Source organism: Pomacea canaliculata, linkage group LG4 (genome assembly GCF_003073045.1).
Source record: "Pomacea canaliculata isolate SZHN2017 linkage group LG4, ASM307304v1, whole genome shotgun sequence".
NCBI lineage: Eukaryota > Metazoa > Mollusca > Gastropoda > Architaenioglossa > Ampullariidae > Pomacea > Pomacea canaliculata.
Window position 1 is genome coordinate 4,814,718 of NC_037593.1, and position 26,061 is coordinate 4,840,778.

The 26,061-nt window shown below is 41.8% G+C and overlaps 1 long non-coding RNA gene across 1 annotated transcript; it reads left to right on the forward strand.

Moving 5' to 3' along the window:
- Nucleotides 1-121: 121 nt before the first annotated feature.
- On the forward strand, nucleotides 122-7,784 carry LOC112562144. Its single transcript, XR_003098796.1, has 3 exons — nucleotides 122-706; nucleotides 3,111-3,368; nucleotides 5,530-7,784. It is a non-coding gene; the product is annotated as an uncharacterized LOC112562144 (long non-coding RNA).
- Nucleotides 7,785-26,061: the final 18,277 nt, after the last annotated feature.

Below are 26,061 nucleotides of genomic sequence, written 5' to 3' on the forward strand. Positions count from 1 at the left end.
ACGAATGACAGCCATTTTGAGTCGTGTTTACACCACGCTGTGACGTACACCGCAGCTGTTAAGTTGTTTATTTTTTCAGAAATGGGCCTGTAACCACGTCTATAGGGAAGAGCCATAAAACTGTAAGTTTTGTATTTGTACATCAGATATTGTCACGAAAGAGTGGGGATAGGGCTGTGGTGTGGGTTTGCACATCAGTTTTTGCTCTAGATATGACGTGGCTACTCTCTAGAAGTTTCGTCGTTTACGCGGGAGCGGATGCTAGCTTGGCTTGTTGTGGCTGTGAGGCGTGATTGGTTGTGGTGTGTCACGTGGCGTGACTGACGAATGGGACGCGGGTTGCGACAGAAAGATCTAGAATGCAAGCTCAGCGCTTTTTGGTCGTTAAAAAATTTCTGGGGAGTGACATCAGCATCTCAAGTCTTTGGCGTGTGGCTCTTGTCAAGAAAAGTTGTCTGAGGTCGGCTCAAAGCTGTCCAAGTTCTTCTCTGCAACCCTGCCTCAGAAGTGTGTCGACTTCAGCAATTGACTTCAGAGAGTGCGTAGTACTCCAGTACCAGCAGCTTTTTGATGAAACCAGTAAAAGTTGAATCTGGTGAATGAGCGTCGGTCCCTGAGAGGTTCTGCAGTCGAGTCAACGCCCAGATCTAACGGGACGAAAGAAGCCGGGGTGACACACGGCAAGACCAGAGTAAGAACGCCACGAGTGAGTAATCTTCTTGATGATAATTAATAACGTTCTTTTAATACAGTGGTTCTCAAAGTATTTCGGACCGCGGACCACTTTACTTAAGTAAAAAATATGGCGGACCACCAAGGCCTATAAATCACTCTGTAGTATGAATTTCAAGTTTAAATTGCCGCATTTGTTTAATTAAAATTCAAAACTAAATGTCCGTTTGTGACAGTAGTATAGTAATAAGCTGACATAAAGCTTCCTCGTTATTTGTAATTAAAATGTTAATGTGAGGAATGCTTCACTTTAAACATCACTTTGCTGACATATGACGACTGCAGCCGCGGACCACCTGACCTATACACAAGTGGTCCGCGGACCACACTTTGAGAACCACTGTTTTAATACACTAAATTGCTTGAGTTCGTTTTTCCATTGGGGTTATGCGTGCTTGGGGGCTCGAGCTAATTAGAAGTGTTAATTAATAAGCAATTTAGTGTGATAGCACGCGGTACATGTCGACGTGATTTGTGGGGTATCGACGTTGTGTTAAACCGGTGACAGAAATCATCCCCCTTTCCAAATCTACGGACTTCTGCCCCAGTGCTTACGACAGATATGTAGGTCTATTTTTAAAGCTTTTCGTGTCTAAATATTTGGGTACATTGTTGGGGACGGGTAGGAATGTGGGTGTGGTGATGGTGGTAGTAAAATAAGTCAGTCTTGAGAGCTCGCAGTGAAAAGGTAGTTCGTGCACTGCCCGGCCACATGCCTCGTGCCAAGACTTATTTAGACAACGATTGAGGCCTCTTTCATCTTCTCGATGAACTCACGATGAGTTAGACTGACAATCCAGGAGATTTGCAAAGATGAGCAATGATAACTTTCTTCTCCCCCTTTTCCTCCCTCACGAGTTCTCTTTCAGTTTGTAATCTGACATCACCTGTCCTGAATTTTTTTCTCCAAAACACGATGTAACGAAGCATCTCTTTATATCTAAAAAACTCCAGAAAATCACAGCTCGACTAATGAAAACTTTAAATAAACTGTCTGCCATTTAGTTAAACAACTAAAGAGATGAAAACAGTCTATTCTGGACGCAACACAGTGTTGTTGTCCTACTATCAAGACGTTGAGGGAACGTCCGGATGTACCTGTAATATCCGATTGCTGATGAGAACATCCACATGAGAGTTGGTATTATCTCAGAGCTAACGCCACTAATCTGAGTCCAGGTTGACCTTTATGACACACAAGTCAGCAACAAATCAAAAGTGACTCAGACATTTCCTAACCTTTGTCATAGCTAGGACCATAAACCCATCCATTTTTTCTTTGTCTTTATTTATCTAAAGAATTGTATGAAGAATTGTGAATAGCCATGAACCTGACTACGCCTTCCTGACCGTCGTCTGCATCATGACAAATTACGACAAATTAAGGAAAACCTTAAACAAGCGGGGACAGCTTGTGACGATGACAATAGTAGTTTGTATCAGAATTACAATCCAATGTCCTTTCTGCATAATTCTTACCGAGGACGAAATTCATTTAATATTTTTTCCAATATGTAGATTATCAGACTATCAGACACGTCACCCTACACTGTGAAGAACAGTATCTTATTCAAGTACTGTCATGCAAAAACCTAGAAACGAGCAAGACGACTAGCATAGTTTATACACTAATAATTTTTGGGAGAAAATTTATCTTACTCACCGGATGGATAGCATTAAAGGTTTTAATGACGCTACTCATCTTATTCACTCGGATATTGCTAAAAGCTATTAAAAAGTTCAATAAGAAACTTTCAAAAATTGGTTAGTGAATAAAACGTTTTCATGGCCAGTAGAAGAAAACCCCAGTTAACAAAGATTTGATCAGGAAGGTAAGGAATGAAGAAAACGTGTGCTTTATTTTTTGCCGACATTCCCAACCCCACCAAAAAAAAAAAAAAAATAGCTGTCAACAAACTCCATTACACACTGAAAAGTACTCTTTATAAAGCTTTTTAAAAAATGAAGAAGGAAAAGTATAAAAGTAATACTCCAGAAAACCGTCAACATGACAAGAATGATCCAGAATCTCTGTCATGAAAGCCAAAACCGTTAGGCGTTACGTCACCATCTGATTAATGTTGTTCATTTTTGATACATAGATGAAACAGTTCTTCTCTTCATGCTTACTGATCATGGCTAGAAATATCTATTTTGAAATAAAAGTCCCTCTATGTTCCCATTTTGTTCATGCTGCTACTTGGCAACAATAGTAAGGCATAATACATCGCTTTATACTTTGAAGCCAATAGCGTTACGCAACAATGTTGTTTAAATCATTTTAAGAAACTACATTAAGACTAAATTGTTGTATTTTAGTAAATAACTACAGGATTGGCCATTTTTTAATGTTGGGGCACAAACTTGTATCTTTACAGAATGCATCAACCACCGTTGACTGTTTAAACAAAATTCAAACTCCATCTGCAACATCGACGCTTTCTACACTGTTCTGATCAACAAATAACGTGATGAAGCAGTCACCAACACATTACCAGTCGTATCCTTATCCAGCACAATGATGAAGACAACTGACAGTGTGAGGAAACCACTGATGTGTATGCTCCACACAGTTAAACAGGAATTGACGGAGACAAGCAGAAGAGAAGCTTCAACAGGAACACGTGCGAGTATCAGTAAGTAAACAACAAATTTTCATCTAAATGAAGGAGAAATAAGATTACATCGATTGATACGTATCAAATTATTATGTTATATTTTTAATGATTTAAAAACGTCATTATCAGCAGTCAGTTAACTATAAATTAAAATGCTATGAAGGAAATTGACCATTAAATAAAACCATCACAGGAGTTTATCTTAGACATACGTATATTTGTAATGTGTTTTGTTTTTTATTAACAATAATACACGCCGAAAAATGAACTCAAATGCAAACACTTAGTACTAGAGAGTCAGTAATAATACAGCGTAGATTGCAATGACCGTGATTGTTGCCATTAAATTTTGATCTGGAGAAGATTTACTTACCAGTCTGTCGAATTAATTCGGTTTGGATGTTTAAAAAAAAATTTTAAGCTTTAGTCGAAGCTTCTAACTGAAGGAAGCCTATATGCAAGTGCTTCACTTAAAGCTGGCTCTGAGAAAAATGAGGTTTCTAACACCTCACTCCCTAACAGTATGATAAGGTTAGGGGATGACCTTTACTTTTACTTTACCTTTATCTTCTAAATAAAGTTCAAATCTGTAGAGCTCCATTTCAAAATCAGCAGTTTCATTTTCTGGGCAAAAAATCGCTTCTTGAATACAACAACCCGAGCAATGTTTCTTTATTTGACCCGAAGACGTTTGCTGAACGGAGCCACACTCGTTGTTACAAACACTACTTGTGCATGGCAGAACTCTCCAGTACAGGACAGTAATTTTCTGCTGCTTTCCTGCGGAGAATGCCGCTGTTTGAAGGCTTACATCTTTAAAATCATGTACTCATATTTATGGAGTTATTATCTTAAAATAATACCCTGCCATAAAGAAAAAATGTTGCTGGGTTTGTCGTTGAATTAATTAATTCTCTTTACTATCCTCTCCCACTTTCCTGACTTCAACCAACGAGGTATCTCCTTTGCTTCAACCCTTTTTCTATGATGTCATTGCTCTGACGTCACTATAATTATGACATATGTATTACGCCAAGCGTGATGATAAAGAAAATAGCGGAAACACAAGAATTAGAAGTGAGAAAAAGAAACGGAGACGGACACATCAGGTTTGATTATGTTTTAGAGGTACATGTTGGCATCACGGGGTGGAATTTTAAACATTTAGGGGTGGAGAAATAATAAGCCTTCCTCGACTGGTTGGTGCGAGACGTTTAGTATGTTTATGATTAATATTTGATGTTTCTTAGCCTAAGCGCGGCGGGCATCGGTCGTGTCTCTGCTCATATGACCTAAGAATAGTAAACTGTGAATTTTGTTGAATTATTGCTGTTACCAGAGTGAAAGTAGGCAATTTTAATTACATTTATTGCAAAGTTCAAGTTTTCTCCTTTCCAAAAATTGAAAGGTTTTGTGTTTTGATGTTTACCTGAGATCAAGTATAAAAACCAACATCATATGATGACGTCTTCAAGGTCTTAAGACATACGCCATTGCTTTATTACGTAATATTTGTATGCAGCTAGCATAATAGCAATTATGTTAAAATGATTTGGGGGGATGTTAGCTGTATAGTCTGTGTTGGCTGAGGTTTCTGTCTCTATTCTTCTTCTTTTACTCTTTCTCTTCCATCTCTCCCTTCCTTCTACTGTCTATCCTCTCTATCTTTCTCAGTTAATCGTGACACAGCTAGACGATTGTAGTGACGTCCTGACCAAACATATCGTCAACGAGTTACTTCATCTAATCTAAGACAAGTAACGCAGTCGAACTTATGTAAAGCGAACTTCTGTTAGTCGAAATTCTCCCTAACTCGAATTTTAAACATCAGTTGGTTGGTTGCCCATTAAAGCAATACGTAGCTCGAATCGGCCGAACAAAAACTTCTACAACTTGAATAATTTGAAGCCGGTCAGCATGTTGAAACCATTTCAAAATACATGAGAAAGTGTAAAATCGTGTATTCCTCCCTCATCGACCCTGCGTTCCCATGTTCTCCTTACTATATAGAAACACGTGTGCAATAACCGCGACTCCGTCTCCACAAGGTGCCGGAGTGTCTTTAAAAGAATGACAAGAAATAAATAATTGGTTAAAATTTAACATCCACAGCCAAAAAAACAAAAAAATTGTTTTCGACGAACTTCCTTAACCCGAACTCGATTTTTTTTTTCATCAGTCCCTTGAAGTTTGTGCAACTCTGGTTCATCAAGACTTGAGAATGGTCAAGTGACGTTCATCAAATCGTGACGTGCAAATGCTTGAGATGAACACCGCTCTGCAAGGGACTACATGGGCAGCTTAGCCTACAACGTCTGGTCAACAACAGTTTACTCTTGCACCAAAGTAAGTCAAATTGAATGCCAGTCTATAAAGATATATTTTTTTCTTGTAGGAGTGTAATTTGTATCAGCGGTTTTGTTATCGGTATAGTAAAAACACATCGATTCCGACGTCTGACTCATCTGATCGTCCCAGTCGATGTTGATCCTGGGATGTACACACTGTCGCGATACATATACATATAAATAGACTACATACTATTACTATACATATACTAATCTTTAGTGCATATATATTGAAAAGGTGTCAAGACAAAAAAATAAGCAGTACACTCACATAGTTCTTAAATCCACAGTAATAGATGCGTATGAATCTTGCGTATTAATCACTGTTACAGACTTACCTATGAGAAGATACTGCCTCGGGTTATCTCTAAAATGGTGAATTGGGGCTTTCACACTGGAGTATTGCTAATACAACTTGTGTACAATACTGTGTGAGGTCACAGTGACATAAATAACAAACAGTTATGAGACGAGTAATATGAGATTACCATAACAGTCACGGTCATTTTGTTGAATGAGTAAATAGCTATTCATATTTCGATCTGCACGCCGCTTCCCCCCTTCACGCACGTGAGGTAATTATTACCTGTTGCCTGTCGCGCATGCACCTCCGGGATCGATTTCCTCGTGTCATTTTCGTACGTACCAAGAGAAAAGTCACTATGACGAGATTTTGAACTGGGGTGGGCAAGAAAACCCGAACAAAAATATGTGACCAAGTGGTGGGTTTTTTTTCTAACGACGACGACCGTCCATCATTAAATATAAAAGCAGGTCTTGTCAACAGGTGCAACCCTTTTACTGTGCAGCTAGAACAATCGCCACGGCTGCGCCACACGTCGATCTCCTTCCCCGATCGCCCCGTTGTTCCTCCTCTGATCTTTTTCCTAACGTCCTCCGTTTGTCGTCACCTTTTTGTCGTCACCCTTATTTTGACGTCATAATTTATGACGTCATACCTCCAGCCCATCACAAATAAAACAACAACAACAAAAACAACATTAATATCCACATCTATTTTGTTTATAACTTATTTAACTTGTTAACTTAATGAAAAAAGAATAAAATAACGATAAGAAGTATTCACATTTATAACATTTATGATCACAGCACAGAACTGGATATAAAATGTGCAATTAGCGGTGCTAGGTTGTACATAATAATAATATAATAATAATAATAATAATAATAATAATAAATAATAATAATAATAATAATAATTGGTGAGCTATCTCAAAGCTCTTAACAAACAAGAAATACAAAAGAAAGACAAAACATCTTGCGGCTCTCTCGCTGCAGTTAACGGTGCTCGGCTGGATGAAATGTTCCCAGACCAAGATGCTGATCTAGTTCACTTGAAATGTACAGGTCGTAAAGGTGTTGTTTCTTCCACAGCTAACACAGAAAAATATCAGCCACTAATAGGTAATAGTCATGACTGGAAAATAAAGCTTCAAAGCAGTCACCTGAACGTTAGCCAGCGCTTTGATAAGTTAAACGTTGTTTGCACGATTTATTGAAACAACGCTCGTCGTATTAGCATAATCAGTGACGAGCAAGATTTCAGTGAAGACATATTCGAGTAATCCGGGTTTTCAGTGTAGAAACCACAAAATGTAACAATAGAAAACAGCCAGCGGAATTTGTGGCAAAACTTTCCAGCGTCACGCTAAATGGTGCGAGTGATGAGAATGATGCTGGTACTCTGCACACGTTGTCGTAAAAATAATATTGAACATGTTTTAGCGAGTTCCTGTGGTCGACGGCTGCTGGATGCATTGTGTTGTGCGACGCCGCTGAAGTTTCCCGTAGCTGGATGTTGTCGCCTTCTCGTACCCTTTCCACCCAGGCCTGACGCTGTTCTTTAATGTAGTTCACAAGCTCGCCACCTTTGAGACCGAGAGCCTCCCCTTCAGTCTTTGCGTGGAGTCTAATTCTTCCTCGTCGACGTTATCTCGAGATCTGCTGCTCCTTGGCATGTTTGTTTATATCCGGAGAAAACTTTGGGAAGAATCAGAGGTTGGCGACGCTATGCTTCCTGAGCTAAGTTGGTACGTGCTAACTGCACTAACAAAAAAAAAAAAAATAGCGGTATCACGTGTACACCCTTCTACACTCCGCTACAAATGCTGGTTCTCACGCAGAACCGAAACTGAGGGTCATAAACTCTATTGGCCCTAATATCACTACCTGATAATATACAGGTTGCTCACGATTGCCTCTCTCAAATCTATTAGGCTAATGTGCCGCAACCCCACTGGACTAAGTAGTCGTGAGCTAATTACTCCACACCTAGTACTCGCCCTTTTTCTGAATCTGATACACTCTCACTACTCAGTGAACCAAAGTTCAGCCACAACAATTCGCCAATAGCTACCTGGCAAAATTTAGTCCCACTAAAATGCCCTATTGACCGAATTCACTTACAAGTACTGCCACTAACCCGTGACTGACCTATAACTAGAAAAAGAGTAATGAGCAAATAAAAGATGAAGATGGTAAACAGTAAATGTGACGTTGGTCGGAAGTTACAAAAAAATAGATTTATGGGAAAAATCCCGGCACGAGCCCCCAATTTGTAACGTTTTCTTGAGAAGAGTGATTAAATGTGTCTGCGAGCGCGTGTAAACATCTGCATGTAAACCACGTTCGCCGCACTCTTCTCACCTTTTTCAGCAAAAAGGTCCGACCAACGATTAGCACATTTAACGTTCAGGAAACTAAATAGTGACAAATGAATGAAACAAAGTAAAATAGCACTACATGGCTTCGCCCTCCATTCCTACCGTCGCTCTCCGTTCTTCCCTCTCACACGTCATTCTGCCTATGACGTCAAAGAATGCGTCACCCAGAGCCGTGTCAGCGCTCGCGCGACTGCTCCTCCCCGACCACAAGGAGAACCAAAAATAAGATAAGAGATAAGATAAGATAAGATAAGATACTTTATTAATCCCTAGAGGGCAATTCAGTTGCAGCTCGATGATATATATTAAACCCACAGGCAGTCATGTTGCAGTCAATCATACCAGCTCGATTAAAGTCATACATGATCGCATGCACATCACAGTCATAATCCATTCAAAAGTCTGACGGCTGAAGCAACAAAAGACAGCCGCAGTCGGTTTGTCCTGCATGCAGGCACACTATATCGACGACCTGATGGGAGCTGGACAAGTTCACTCGACAGAGCATGTCTGTCATCACGAAGGATGGCAGACACTTTCAGTAAGAGTCCTCCTGTTATACAGATCCTGAAGAGAACTCTGGGTGGATCCAACGACTTTGGAGCAGGTGGATACCACCGATGTAGGCTGCTCTTGTCCTTCACCGATAAACTTTATAGAAACAGATGAAACGAGAAGGACAGCACGCTCTCAATATGTGATCTGTAGAAAAAGCTGAAGAAATTGGGGAGGAGACAGAGAAAGACCTCAGCTTCCGTAGGAGGAAGAGGCGTTGTTGAGCCTTCTTCACGACAGATTGAGTGTTGACATCCCAGCAAAGTCGCCTATCGAAGATGGTGCCCAGGTATTTAAAAGCAGAAACAATTTCCACCTCCTTGTCATGGATGACACAGACGGGACACGGTGGAGAATTCCGACGGAAATCAAAGACAATCTCCTTCGTCTTACTCACATTAAGTTCTAGAAAGTTGTCATCGCACCAAACAATGAATTCTTCCAAAGCATCACCGTGAGTGTGCACCGGCCCGCTAAGGAGAGACAGCAGTGCAATGTCATCAGAGAATTTGACAAGATAATGACCCTCATGACTACTGCGACAACTGTTAGTATACAGGATAAACAGAAGCGGGGATAGAACACATCCCTGAGGTGAGCCGGTGCATGTGGTGGTTAAGTCGGAAAAAGTGCCATTGACGAGAACTCGTTGGTGCCTGTCGACCAAAAAGTGTATTATCCATGACACTAGCTGATGATGATGATGATGATGATGATGATGATGATGATGTAGTTTTGTAGCGCGCTAGTATCCGCATCACAAAGATGCGCTCAATGCGCGGTGATCCCAGCAGCCACCAAACTGCAGGTCAAATGAAAACTTCAAAAAAGTTTAAACAAGTGAGTCTTAAGATTTTTCTTGAAAGATCCAATACTATCAGACTCCTTGGTCGAGAGGGGAAGCGAGTTCCACAAAAGCGGGGCTACATTGGAGAAGGATCTGAAACCCGCAGTCTTCTTATTAGCATTTCCTGACTGAACACTCGGTCGTTCAAGTCTGAAGTGTGCTGCTGAACGAAGGTTCCGCTGGGGTTGGTAACAGCGAATGAGTTCTTGCAGATAGACAGGCGCAAGGTCGTGAAGACAGCCATAGTTAAGGTTAACAATTTGTGCTCAATTCGCTTCTCCACAGGAAGCCAATGTAGGTCACGAAGTACAGGAGTAATATAGTCAGTTGTTTTCTTTCCTGCAACTATCCTCGCAGCCGTATTCTGCACTCGCTGTAGCTCGACAACTCGCTCTTTGAAATCCCCAGAGGCAGCTGTTGGCATAGTCTAATGTAGAACCGATGAGGGACACAGCAACTGCATTTGCAGTCTTCTTATTAAGACTGGGTCGGAGTCGTCCAAGTGTGCGGATATGGAAATAACACGCCTTGACTACAGAACTGACATGATCAGACATAGAGAAGATTGTCAACATAGAGTCCAAGGTTCCGTACGGAGCTGGAGAGGGGATTCTAGCTTGACCCACTTGGATGGAGTCTAGAGAGACTTTACTAAGGCTAAGCTTGGAACCACATAGCATCGCCGCTGTCTTCTCATCATTAAGCTTGAGTTTATTCCTCAGCATCCATGACTTGACCTCTAAGCAACAATCTTCTACAGCACAAACTGCCTCACGCACCGACTCACTGTCTGTACTGAATGAACGATATAGTTCAGTGTCATCTGCAAACATCTTACGGTTCACATTATGCTTCTCAATGAGAGGACCAAGCTGAGATGTGTAAATAGAAAATAGAACCGGGCCCAAAACAGAGCCCTTCGGGACACCGCACAGCAATGGAACTGTCACTGAAGAAGCTTGATTGACCATCACCTTTTGTGTGCGATCACTGAGGTAGGAATGGAACCACTGCAAGGCGGAACCACCAATGCCCACCTCCATCTGGAGACGAGTGAGTAGAGTGGTGTGATCAATGACATCGAAGGCCGCACTCAGATCAAGGAGGACCACAAGAGTCACTTTCCCTGCACCCGCACTGCACAGAAGATCGTTCATAAGACGCCGAAGGGCTGTCTCACAGCTGTGCTTGGGTCTGTACGCCGACTGGAATTTGTCCAATAAGCTGTAGCGGTCCAGGTGGAATGTCAACTGCTGAGCAACACACGCTCCACAAGTTTCGAAACAAAAGGCAAATTCGACACAGGTCTATAGTTTTTACACAAGCTAGGGTCCAAGTTGTGCTTCTTTAAGACAGGCTTGATCACAGCAGTTTTAAATTGTCTGGGTACAGAGGCAGAGAAAAGGCTAGCATTGACTATGCGAACTATTACAGGAAGTAGAATGTCAAGGTGCTGGAGAAGAACACTAGTGGGGATAGGATCATCCACAGACGTGGTTGGGCGACAACGCCGAACTAATTTCAATAGTTCATCTTCTGTCACTGGCTGAAAGTTAGAGAGGGGCGTGCCACAAAACAAGTCACTGGTTTGTTCCACAGTAGCAACCGAGTCACTGAAGCTGTCCATGATGGTCTTTATCTTGTCTTCAAAGTAAGCACTTAATGTACTGGCAGCGGTCTGGTCATCCATCTCTGGAAGAACAGGCTGAGTCACATCTTTACCCAGGAGACCATTCACAACTGCGAACATCTTGCGAGAATCAGAAACTGCAGAACTTAGAATATTCATAACATACCGCGACCTAGCTTTGACAATGATGGCTGAACACTGGCTCCTTGTATGGCGATAAATCTGACGATCCACCTCCAGTCCACTCTTGCGCCATTTGCGCTCGCCTGACGTCTGACCTTCTTGGCTCGGCGTACCTCTGGAGTAAACCACGCGGTATCAGGACGCTCAGTAATGCACCTCTTTTTCACAGGCGCAAACTTGTCAAGAAGAGCAGTCAGGGTGCTGTTGTACAGAGCCACAAGCTCATCCACATTGTCAGGAGGGGAGACCAGGAGAGCAGAACGCTGAAGTGCAGTACGAAAAGAATCAGAGTCCATGCCCCGCACATTTCTAGTGTACACAGTCTTTCTCGGTAAGCCAGGCCTTGACATGCTGGTAGTAAACAACACAAGAAAATGATCCGAAAGTTGCAAGTCTTCCACAAACAATAGACCTAACAGTGTGATGGCCGGGTCTCGCAATAACCCAGTCCAAGGTGTGACCCTTACAGTGGGTAGGGGAGTTGACATGTTGAACAAGATCAAGGGAATCCAACAGCTGACAAAGTCTCTTAGTGTCAGGGTCAGATGGCACATCAAAATGAAGATTCACATCTCCAAGAATTAACAAGTATTTGTTGGCAGCAGCTAGGTTGGAGACCAGGGGAATAAACTCTTCACAGAAAGCTGAATTAGTCACTTTGTTGTTTCTAGAGTAAGGAGGGCGATATAGAAGCAAGACATGAAACGTCAGTGAACCACGAGTGAGGGCAAAACTGAGTGACTCAAAAGTTTTGAACGTTTCTGACACCAAAGGCCTCAGAAGCACGGATTTCTTGTATACAGCAGCAATCCCACCACCACATCTATCTCCAGACCTGGGATTGTGAATGAACGAATATCCCACGGGAGTGATTTGCCTAATAACAAATTCATCTCCAGCCTCCCTAAGCCACGTCTCAGTGAGCAACAGCAACTCCAATGACTTGTCAATAATCATATCGTGAATGTCCACAGCCTTCCTGACGACCGACTGGGCGTTGAGAAGGCCACATAACAGTTGAGTCTGAACTATCTGACTCTCAGACGAACTTGTAATATCTAGCGTTTCTGATGTAAGGGGGTCAACACTAGACCCATCTTCATTCACAATAGACGTACAGTGAGGGGACAGGTCTGTAAACTGGAAAGGGAATGCCGGAGTAGGGGAGGAGGGCCGAGGAACAGCAGGAACACTGGTGTCACAAGAAATTAATGAGATGTCAATAGGTACAGGGTTGTCATCATTCACCAACACAGTGGTGAAGGGGCCATCAAGGACAGATGCACTGGAGCATGAAGAATTACAGGGACAGAGCCGTAGTCCCAAAGACAAACTTTCCACAGAGGCAGCAAGTCCTGGAGGCTCACTGGTGCCAGAGCTTGGTGCTAACACTTGCACTAAGTCTGAACGGGAATGAGCAAGTCTACATGCACGCACTTTCCTCCCACCACGTACTCCACGCACAGTTTTCTTATTAATTAGACCAAGTTTTCTGCAATACGACAGCAAGTTAATATCCAATGCACCAGACACATTTTTGGCAAGGACTTTTAAGACAGAAGCAGAGTAGTGTAATTGACTCATGAAAGGTGGCTAAAAGGAACACAATTGTGAGAGAGACAAAAACTGCTGCTACTAAGCGCATTGAACACCACTGACCCACCACTAACTGACGATGTTTCAAACATAACAAACAGTTTGGTACTCAATGTGATCACACAAACATGCGGCAATCCTGTTAATCACAAACCCCAGAACTAAAGCGGCACCACGAGAAGCGAAAACGTGACAGCAGCATCAAAACAAGAGCAGGACGACATAAACCACGTATCGATGACAACAGTCAATAATCATAACCAACATAAGTGAAACGTATAGATCCAACATCTAGGTTGCAGCAATATCAACAATAAAAACTAAGGTCCACAATTCAGAAAAAGTGAAAAACGCAATGCTCAGCAGTATTGGAAAAGTGACAATTGCACAGGCAATCCAGGAGATTCACAGATCTAAAATACGGCAAGATGGCGCAGACGTTAGAATGGAAATAAAACGCTCCAGATAATTGATAGAAGTCGCAAAGACACAGCAACTAATACAGAGAGATAGAAAATGAAATCACAAAGTCACTGAGCACTGGTACACAAAATCTGACACAGATAAACGGGCAAAGACGAATATTACCGAAGAGCTGACACTAGGCAGGTAGTTAAAATAAAGGGACATCACTCTCAAGGGATCATCATGATCAAGGGAAAACTCGTCGAGGAGTCTTCGAGCTAGTATATGTGGCTGGATAGTGTTAAAGGCCGAAGAGAAATCAGCGAATAATAGTCGAGCATGGGCTTGAGGATTCTCCAGGTGTTTGATAGGCTCGCCTGAATCGCGAATCATAACAGTCGCCTTCTCGTACCCTTTCCACCTCCGAAATATCTTTTGTCACTCATCTTAATGAAGCAACGGTCTCTTTGAATTGGTCTTTTTCCCTTCGATAGCTTATGTCCTACAATGGTTTTACGTGAATTTTGTTTAGCGAGTTCCCGTTGTGCACGGCTGCTGGCTGCATTGCTGTCCTGTGTGACAATTCACGACCTCCATGATTTGTAAGTTCTTGGTGGATGAAGTCTAGCCGAGATGACAACTGTCCCATGGCGATAAATGTTGGTATCTGCCGATTGTTTGGTTGTGTTCGCTTTCGCGCCCACAGAATGAAAGTCCATCTCAACAACGTAAGATCATGTCGTGTAGCTAACACAAATGTGCAGCGTTCACAGAGCTGGTTTTGCCTATTTTAATTCACTCAAACACAAACTATTAAATAGCAACTGAAAACAAAACAACGATCGTTCCAAATAAAAATACAACTTCACGAAGGTCATGAAACATCGTCTACTGCCACTAGCTGGCTGCTGCACTTACTAAGTAAAAATGTGGACTACCAAAAGCGGGTGCAGCAAGAAGTGGACTAGGTGCTTGAGGGACGAGAATCAAAACACGTCTTGTTTGTAATGCAGCACATCCCGCAGTTGTTATTCAGGGTTGCGTTTGATGACTCTTTGGAATCTGCAGGACTCACATTCTAAAGTCACATCACTTGACCATCCGCACTGGTCGCTGTACCATAAATGTAAGTCACCCTCTTTGCAGTTAGCACACACGGCATAACGTAACAGTTTATTAATTTCCTGCATATTCATGGAGAATTTCTCAAGTGGACCCTTACCCTTTTATATTCGTATGTCCTGAAACGCCGTCAGATGAATTGGAGGAGAATGATGGCCCGGGAGTATTCAAGTCCTCTGCTTGACTTATGGCCGCATTCTTTTCTTTGGCCCATCTGGCCTTTGCAGCGTTTCTAGCTCCTTCCAATCTCGTTTTCCAATACCCTTTCTTCCCTTTTGTTTTTTCGCTACTCGATCTGTCTGTTTTGTTTTCGCCATTTTTTTTTTTACTGTTAAGAAGAGTTTGGCTTCAATGACGTTGGCCTCGATATCATGTGACGAGGCTAAGCCAATGAGAAAACACGTGTCTAGCGTGACCAATGTGGAGGTTCATTAGAGCAGAGACTTCTTATCTCAATTCGTTAGGGTCACGTGTATTTATGGACTGATGTCTGTATGCCGAGACTCACTCTCGGCTTCTTGCGAAGTGATCCGCGGTCAGTCTCGGCGAACCATAGGTTGATAAGATAAGACTTTATTTGTCCCAGGGGGCAATTCTGGTGCAGCTCAATTAAAATTAAAATTCATACACAATTGCATGCACAAAACTATTAAGCACCACCTCATCATTGCTGCAAACTTTGCACGTCTCCTTCTCGCTCGTTTTCCACCTCCGAAATATTTTTTTCGTTTTGTGTTCAGTGTTGTTGCTAGTTTTGAAAAAGCATTTGCGTCTGCCGTTAGCATTTGTTTTATCCTTCCTGGTTTCTTCAGCTTCATCTCTGCTGATTTCCTTTGTTTCTTTAACATTTCTATTTTCGCCTTTAAGAAGAAGTTGTTGCTTCAGGGAATGTAGCTTTCAGACTCTGCCTTTCAGCACTACTGTCATCTGTGAGGTACACCTGAGGTCCTCTATTACCTCTTCCAAAAAAAGCATCAGATGGCAAAAGTTTTTTATACAGTAACAAAGCATCTGTTATTACTTCTGTTGCTTCAGAAGAAATAATAATAATAATAATAATAATAATAATAATAATAATAATAATAATAATAATAATAATAATAATAATGAATGATGATGATGAGCTACCTCAAACCGCTTACCAAAAGCCAAATACAAAAGAACTAGCTTGTAACAAACAAATCTTTACATGAGACGTAACTTGTCTCCATATCGTCGCGTTTACACCTGAGATTCATTGTCTTTGGCGATTTCCACCTCAGCTTCTTTATCAGGACCTCCTTGCTCTTTGTGTACATACCTAGTATTTTCTAGATCTTCCTCGCAGACCACCGTCTGGATTCCATCTGATATTTGCTGCATGTGTTGCTGAAAAGTCGTTGCAGCCTTCGACGTAGAGAAAGTCAACAAAACAATCCCATGATCATAATAGAACAGTCAAAGGGCTCTTCAGCTTTCTTTGGGCATGATCCGTCGATTTGACGACAGAGATTTCGAATCTTTGTACACTAGGTGGATGTAGGTTCTTTTTACATTCGTGGTCATAATAGCCTGGCATACAGGTCTAGACCTCAACTTACTTGTGGATCATCCCAAGCATTATTGTTGTTGGGCGATCTTCGTTTCAGCTTGATAACTTGACCAATTAATTGTCTTCCAGGGAAAGAAGTTGTATTAGTGGTTGTGATATCGGTATGGTAAAGATTTCTGTCATCCAGTAACACATCGATTCCGACGTCTGACTCATCTGATCATCCCAGTTGATGTTGATGCTGGCACGTACACACTGTCGCCCTACATATACATATAAATATGCATATATGCTATTGCTATGCATATACTAATCTTTAGTGCATATATATGTCACGACACCGCTAGCGTCTCTCGTTCACACTCTGTCGAGCACACCAGTGGCGTCAGACAATTGCACGTTCTTTCTCTCCAATAGAACAAAATGATTTTCCTGTACGAGTCTGCCTACGTTTATTAATAAAAAATAATTTTAAAAACCTCATTATGCAAAATCACAGTCACAAAAGCTCTGAATTTCTTCTGCTCCAGTCAAGCACACTGTCTCTGCAATGGTTCTGCCCTTCGACTAACACAATCACAAAACTCCACTGATTCTCTTACACACTAGTAAAGCACATTGTCTCTACAATGTCTCTCTCCTCGACTACATACCCTCAAAAGAAAATGCACTCAATCTCCTACACACTACTAAGGCGCATTGGCCCTCTACTCCGAATTACACAGTCACAAAAATCAACTGTGTCTTAGCATCTAGTATTACAGCTCACTGTCTTGGCAATGGCCTTTCCTTTTACTAACACAATCTCTCACACACTAGTGAGGCACACTGTCTAGGCAATGGCTCTCTACTTACCATCCACCTCTCTCCGATTCCCGCACATTGTCCCGGCAATTACTTCTCGCTTCAATTAGAAACACAATCCTCCTACCCTCCATTAAGCGTCCAGTTTAATTGATTTACTCATCTTTTTTGTTTATAAGGACCAACTTGCTAACAATAATCACTTTAAAGGCTTTATATTGCTCCCACCTAAGCTACAAGCACCTGTGAGGACCGTAAGTGTAAACAAAAAAGTACACACTGACAATTATCGGTCACAATATTTTTCCACACAAAGTACAAAAACCTAAGCCTTAAAAAGTAAGGCGATTTTAACTTAAACACAACATGAATAGAAGCATGAACCGCAATGATAAACCTAAAGCTGGTTATTTTAGAGAAACTTGGAGCAAGCAAGAAGTGCAACGTCGTTTTTAACTTAATGAAGAATGAATAAAATAACGATAAAAAGTATGGAACATTTATGATCACAGCACAGAACTGGATATAAAATGTGCAACTAGCGGTTCCAGGTTGTAGCTAATAATAATAATCATCATCATCGTTGAGCTATCTCAAAGCTCTTAACAAACATAAAATACAAAAGAAGGACAAACATCTTGCGGCTCTCTCGCTGCAATTAACGGTGCCTGCATGGATGAAATGTTCACAGACCAAGATGCTGATCTAGTTCACTTGAAATGTACAGGTCGTAAAGGTGTTGTTTCTTCCACAGCTAACACAGAAAAACATCAGCCACTAATACATAGTCATGACTAGGAAAGTCATTAGTCATTAATAAAGCTTCAAAGCAGTCACCTGAACGTTAGCCAGCGCTTTGATAAGTTAAACGTTGTTTGCACGATTTATTGAAACAACGCTCGTCGTATTAGCATAATCTGTGAAAAGCAGGATGTCTGTAAATACACATTCGAGTAATCCGGGTTTTCAGTGTAGAAACCATAACATGTAACAATAGACAACAGCCAGCGGAATTTGTGGCAAAACTTTCCAGCGTCGCGGTAAATGGTGCGAGTGATGAGAATGATGCTGGTACTCTGTACACGTAGTAGTAGTAGTAGTAGTAGTAGTTGTTGTAGTTGTAGTTGTTGTTGTTATAGTACACATACAAAATAATAAGAACACACACGCGGCCGCGCGCATCATAGCATGCAAAGATTATGTCTGTAGAAGGACAAAAATGGAAGATGAAACATGAAGCCAGTAGTTGTTCTCAGTTCTCTCAATCCAGTTGAAAAACTGAAAGTGAGGCTGTAGATCTTCATTTCCACACCACAGTTCGGTCGTAGGATTGACTAGGGTACTACCGTAAAATAGTATAAACAAGTAATTTATGTTGTAAAAACGTATAGTAATAGCAACACGTTATTAAGGATGTTCTAGGCCTGTTTCAGATTCCTGCTGAAGGTATCTGCGGTCCAGCTGGCCTGTCTTCATGGTAAGGCATGAATTATATGAACAGTTCACTTGGAAGCGCTGAAGAAACAAATGTGTTTTTTTTTATTTTGTTTGCTGTTAAAAGGAAATTTTTCCTCCATGCTTTTTCTATTTCACAGGTTTGGAAGGAAATGTTGATATTTATTTCTTTTTCTGCTTTCTTAGAACCTGATGTGTCTCAACAGTCAAGTGTGTGACGTGCTGCGTATGAGGCGATTTACAGTTGCATATTTGATTATTGCCAAGTTAACGTGTTGTTTAATACTAATAATACAGTGAACTTTTATAGCGCCGTATTCCAGTCCTAGGGGCAGACAAGGTGCTTTGCAGGAAAAAAAGATGCAGAGAGACAGACACACATGCAGGGAAGAACGTAACATGACATAGAAAGCCCTATGAGGTGAAAGATGTGTAGCCAGAAGCTACTCCCAATTTATTATAAAAATTGACTGTCAATTCAGGTTGCAAATTCTTCTGTCTCAACCACAGGTCCAGTCACAGACTGTGTCTAATAGGTAGAAGAAATGTTTGCTGTTGCTACTCATTTGGTTGCCTGTTGAATGCCTATTTGAAAAACCGTCATGGCGAGGCAAGCAGTCGATGGTGGAAAGTTGCTGTGAGGTGGTGTGTAGATGAAAAAGGTTTAGTGCAGACAAAGAACGAACATTCATCAGTGGTAAATGTCCACACAAAGCACAGATCAAGAAGAGATTTAACTCCACGAACAAGTCCCAGGTCAGAAAGAGCAGTCCCTTGAGTTCAGGACATCACTACTTGTGTCTGGGTGTGTAGGTGCACACCATGTAGTACAAGTTTAGTTTGTCTTTTCTTTTCTTTCTTCGTCTGGCCAGACATCTTTCTTCTTTCCCGGAGTATTTGGTTAGTATTATCTATGTCTTGTGGTTTAAGCAAAGAAACAATTCTCGACACTGGGGTCGTCAGCAGCATGAGGGCAAGAGGTCACGACGACTGTTCACACTGGTGTATTATGACATCAGGCATTGTGCGTGTCACACCAGTAGGTGAAGTAGTATTGTTTCCGAGGTGATTTAGATCTGGGTGTCGCCTGATGGGATCGCAGCTTTTGTTGTTATTTTATTCCCGGAGTTTGGAACTAGGTAGGAAGGATAAAGAACTGCTGCGATTATGTTTAGGTGTCGGGGGGAAAATAAACGATACAAGTGTGTTGATTATGACTTGTTGTTTTGTTGTTTCCGAGTGTGTGGTTGAGAATGTTGTACGTGTGGAAAGCACAGCGAGTTTTCGTGTACTCGGGTCGTGGTAGCGCGTCACGGGGCCTATCGGCGGTGCGTGAAATTAAACGAAGTTAACGAGATTTTTTTCCGGTTTGTGTTCACAACCCCACCGTGTGACATTTGTTCGGGACCTCCCTACCCTACAGACCCCAGCAGACCCCTCAACTCCCACCCTTCGATATCCCCTCCCCGTTAACTGCACAGTTCTCCATCCCTCACCACTCCCCTTCTCCCATGTTTTTTGTTGTTGTTGTTGTTGTTGTTGTTGTTTTCTTTGCATGAAAAGGGGATGGGGAGGCTGCCTCCTTAAATACAGTGCACCCTTGACGTCGAGACTGCCTATGCATTGCTCATGTATACAAATTATTTTAATTCTTATTACACGTGTTTCTCGTTAAAAAGTTGAGCCGTATGATCATGACCATCTGTATGTTGATTACAAGTATGAATTTGTAATGCCATTCTGCTGTATAATATGGTCTTTCTTTGTCATCTTAAGAAATGTTGTGCATCTTTAGACCAGCAGATTAACATGTGTCATGCTTCAGCACTTGTTATGACTCTCTTCAAAGATGCGATGCATGGACAGTTGGACTATATTGAAAGGTGTGTCGGTGTTAATGCCTCGGTCCAGTGAAATAGGACTGAGCAAAAAGTTGGACTTCTCTGATCGCCATCTTCATACCCCGCGATCAGCACTTGTGGTACCTGAGACAGACCGGGCCTCGTGACATCATCGCTCCGGGCCATCAAGTCAACATCTCGTGAATATGGCCGGCCTCCTGCATCTTCTGATGGCCTGAAAAGATCTCCAATATCAAAATCTAAAAACCAAAATCCCACTAGCCGACATCATGAAGCACGTGGGGCTGGACGGGACACACCCTGAGCAAACCAGCTGACACCATTGCCAGGCAGGCACTTGACTGGAACTTTAAAGGGAAGAGCAGAGTTGGGAGGCCAAAGAAAACCTGGAAAAAAGCAGTAGACAGCGAGGCAAAGGATGCCGCAACCACATGGACCCAACTGAGGGGAAGGACTGCCCAAAACCCAGTCCACTGGAGAGGTGTTGTTGTGGCTGTTCTCCTCGAGAAGTCACAAGGAATAAACTGAGCTGCATCCTCCGACCACAGGCAACCCTTTGGTCACTGGTGGCGCATCTTGCTTGCCGTCAGTGTGTTCTAGACGTTGTTGTTGTGGTTGTTCTCCTCGAGAAGTCACAAGGAATAAACTGAGCTGCATCCTCCGACCACAGGCAACCCTTTGGTCACTGATGGCGCATCTTGCTTGCCGTCAGTGTGTTCTGCCGCATTATCATTCAAATACAGAGACCGTTCAGTCCATCTACACGCGAGACTTGTTTGTCACATACAGTGGTCATTCTGTCTCATCGCTTCTCTCCACGTCATCTTGCGACGGTCTCGTGCTCGGACATCCACAGACTATTTTGATGTCACCTATCAGTTGGTCCTTGGTCTTCGGCAGGCGAGGTCTCAGGGCTACCAGCTCGGTCTGTTCTCATGGTTACCACATGTTCACGGTTACTACAGCAGCCGCATTTTAAATCTTGGCTGCCCCGACAAAACATTTATAAACCTTCACAAGGACGCATGGTAGTTTCTCTGGTACAATGTCACAGCTAATCTTTATTGAACTGGTATGAAGATGCACTATAGTTATGCCTTAAATATTTTTACTTTCTTCTAAATGTTTGCTATGATTGATGATCAATATGTGAATGAAGCTATGACGTGTAATATCTGTTCATGGGTTGTATGGATGTTTGGGATGCTAGCTGTGTTGGCCGTGAGATTGCTGTCTCTATTCTCCTTCTCTTGTTCATTTTCATCAATCTCTCCTTTTCTTCTACTTTCCTCTGTCTATCTGTGTCTGTCCCTTTCACAGCTACCGGAATATCCGAACAGGGCGACCCGGTACACTAACATCAATCATTTGTTACCCTCGCGACATCAAATATAAAAGATACATTGGTGCGATAACGACATGTGGGTTCCTTGCAAATAATAGTAAAACCTGTGGACAAGCGAGTGTATTATAAGACCCAGACAGTTTTTATTTACCACGTACAACACATCAGTGGAAACATCTTTGTACCACGTGTTTAGCGACCTACAGCTCTGAGCACTTTGGCGATCTTGTGTTTAAAGATCACAAAAACCACGGGTTTGAAGGCAAACGTACGAGGATTGGAATTTTGATCAACATGCGAACGTTTGCTAAAACAATGTCAGTACATAAGATGACTGAGGGTTTGATTCTTCAGTAAAAAAACTTTCTTACCTGGAGAAATATGGACAAATATGGTCATTTTTGGCAGTCTTTTTTTTAACTTAATTGTCTTTAAAAAAAACAAACTTTTATTCCCATTTTGGTAAAAATTTTGCGTAGTTCTGTCTCCGCAGCTGCTGATCTTAGTCTATAACAGCGACTTTCACAACAAAGGGAAATAAGGCACATCAATTGTAGTCCCTGAACAATGACATGTTCCAAAATCACGATTGACTCGAAAGGACATACTTATTCAGAACATAAGCGACTGCGTCATCTAATTCGAACAAATGAAAATCAAGACTTTCATCTTTAACAAAAAATGCTAGTATTCGTATTTCTAATTAGCCACGTATTAGAATAAATGCCGGGGCAGCTTACAGTGGATGCTAAAGTCCAGAGAAGTGGAGCAAAGCGGTGCATCAGATGGACATGTGTGGCCCCATGTGGTCGAGCAGCTCCAAAAATGGAGAGAAAATGTGCGGAGGTGCAATAATAGTGATGCAAATCTGATTGAAGTAGTTATTAGAAAAAATAGTACAAAGGTAACTGAAGACGCTTGTAAAGGAAACTCATGTCAGAAATGACTGGCGAGCGTTCCTCTCTCGCTCTCTTTCTACGCCTGTGTGTGGGTGTGTGTTCATGAAGGTGCATTTAATGTTTACATGTACTCTAAAAGTGTGTGTGCTTCTGACTTTTGTGTGTTTTTAAAGTGCTAAGGGGTATGCGGGATGCTGGGAAAAGACGCTTTATAAATATGCTTCTGGGAACTTCGTGCATAATCTGTGAGAAATTCCTGCCTTTATATCGTGTACAACCCTTCCTTCACCCTTGACATCACAACTGCTTTCTTCAAGTAGAGAATATCTCTATTCCAGAATTCATAAATAAATAAAAACAAAACACAAGAAGACGTTTATGTACTCTGACTTACCTAGGACTTCCTGCTCTTCTTGGGGATGCGATGCTGTCCCTGCTTCTCTCTCCTCTTTATACACAGGCTGCATGTTATTATTTGTGATTAAATTTAATGATTGTATCAGCTTTACCTATCACTTTTAATAGCTCGTGACATGCCATTTCTGATTTTCTTCGCCTTGTCTGTGTCGATGTGCTCAAGGATAGGATAATATAATAATATTCCTCAAGCGAGGTCGCAAAAAGAGAGGCCAGAAAGATTGGCGGGTGGAGAGGGGTGAATATCCTCTCCTTGCCATGCTCCTCTGCTAAAGGGATCCCCCTTAAGTGGAGGGATGCATCGCAACTATTGACAGGTAGTCACATCCACTTGTCTTAAAATTAAAGCGAAAGTGTCCATACCTCTAGCCTCCAAATAAAAAAATTAAATCAAAATCTATCATTAATAATAAATCTGCTAACTACGAGAATGTAATTATTTGCCATGATATTACTAATATCAGTAATAAATAAAAGTACCAACATTTGTTTATTATTAAGATGGTTTTATGTTTCTGCCTTTATGGTGGCAGCAACAAAGACAAATAAATTGTCCATGCTGTGAAGACGTCTCACCAAAGAGTAGGAGACAAAATGTAGTGTTGGTATTAAAAGACAAACTTACAGGTAGGACGATCCGGTCACAAAACCAGTAGCTGAGGGACTCACGAGTCTTTGTGAAGTCGAGCAAAGTTTACTACGGGTGGTTGCGAGCTGGGGGCAGGGGAGGAAGAGTAAGTCTACTCTGGGACTCTGTAATCTCATTAATTTAGTCGCCGCTCAATTGATGGTTCAAGCACCTGTCGCGTCTTTAAGCCCGCGGTAACTGAAGCATTTACTGAGGTGGAATGAAAAGTGACAGGTAAAATTATAGCGATGATGGGAGGCGGGGGTGCGGAGCAAGACGAGGAATTAAAGATCTATCTCGGAGGTTGATAAAAAAATATATATATATTACCCGACTGCCCCCTTCCCCTATTTATTACCCCGTCTCAGGAAAAAGTCCAAAGGCCAAACAAATTATTCATAACCCTCAGGATACACTTAGAAAAAAGTGTACAATGCATTAATGCAAAACATTTAAAAATACGCAGCATATCTGTAAAACGAGCCACGTGAGAACAATATAGAAAAAAAAATGCCGATAAGTAGATTAGATGCTTACTGCATAAACAATAACATTAATATAATACTTATTCTCTTTGAGGTTGGCGATTATTCTTCGTTTAAAGTTCGTCAGGTTTTTTCTTTTTTTCTTTTGTGGCGCTACCAGATAAACATAACAACGTTTTTGATTTTGGAGACTTCCATTATAATCTGGGACTAAATTACATCTTTCTGTTTTGAAAAACACTCATAATAATATGTAATGGTATTCATCCCCAGTGTCGTTCAGACGACAATTTTCGCATGACCGTTCACAGCTTGGCACTTTATTGTCTCGTCCATTTTGAACAGGCAGGCTGTTACTTGTTGTTCTGAACTTAATACAAGAGATTGCGAGGCTGTACGACAGAACAAAAACATCCATTTCACAAGCAAAGGACTTCTTAAACATTCTATAATTATAATAGAGATTGATAGAGGATCTTGAAGGATTCCATCTTCCCCTGGGCAGCTAAAGCCCCTTAGACGAGACTTTTTGGCGATGACTTTTCCGTCAGACTCTTATCTCTCTCTCTGTTGATGTCATTGTCATCATCATTACATTCGGTCTTTTTGCAACCATTATGCTTGCTTATACTACACACATGGTGTGTACTTATGCTACATACGTGGTCACTGATCTCATTCTCTCTCTCTTCATTCTCACACACACGTTTCTCTCTCTCACACACACACACAGAGAGAATACTATTAGTAAGCGTGACGAAGCGTTACTGATTCGTCTGTACACTTAGCAGTGAAATTCAGCTTTTCCACATCAAAAAAGTGCGTGATTTGTAAAACATCTCACGTATGCGTGCTGTCATGTTATTTGTCCGATGGCGAAGATGTTCTGGTCAGACTAGATACACCTTATCATCTCATTTCTGTGTTAAGTGTTCAGGAATGCGTAAAATGACACTCAGAAACTGGCGTGTGATTTTGTGGCTTGTAATAATCCACTTATCTTTAAGGGATCTGTGGGCTCTTGAGATGTCCTTTCATGAGAAAGGACTAATATACGCAATATAATAAATAAAGATCGGAGCTCTCCGCTTGTTAAGATGCTTGTAAGGCAGTGATGCAGGAAGATGCTCGGTCATTGAGGTGGGGGAGGGGTGGGGACAACCTCAATGCTGACAGTGAACATATGTACCCGAATTCAGAGTGTAGCAGAGAAAGTATACAAAAGACAATGAAAAATAAAATAATTCCGAAGCATAGACATTAACATACACCGATGAGAACCCCGCACTCAAAACTGCGGTCAGCTGTCGAGGAGTACAGTAATCAGAAAATGAGTAGGGATGATGATGATGATTAGGAGTTGTCAACTTTTCGTGAAGTTTTTATTATTATTTATTTAAGCAATCACACACGGGCAGTTTTAACCCCGACAGTAAGTTCAAAGCTGTTCCTCCACAGACTTGCCATCCCCCAGTTCTGTTCTCGAGCTTCGAACCTTTCAAACCTCCCCACAGGTACAGATCGGGCCATAAACAAACAAGAGACAAACAGCGACGACAAAACTCTGCGCATGCGTGTCGGGTCAGATTAAATGGAGGACTGATGATGAATGATACTTCCCCTGCCAAGGTCGAACTCATCTCGACAAAAATTCGGTGAAGTTGAGTTAGCATCCCTAATCTGTGTCTGAGATGGCTTTTTTTTTTCTCCTCCCTAGACGCGTAATGGTGTAAACGCATGCTTTGTTTTTGTTACAGTCTCTCTCTCTCCCCGCTGGGTGTTACTAAACAACTAGGTTGGTATTCACATGAGGCAGGCAGGTTGTGTAACAGGCCGGACACACACAGAGTCGGTCTTGGCCTATATTTACACCGCCACCGCAGACAACCGCCGGGAATTCATATCGCGCTGCTAA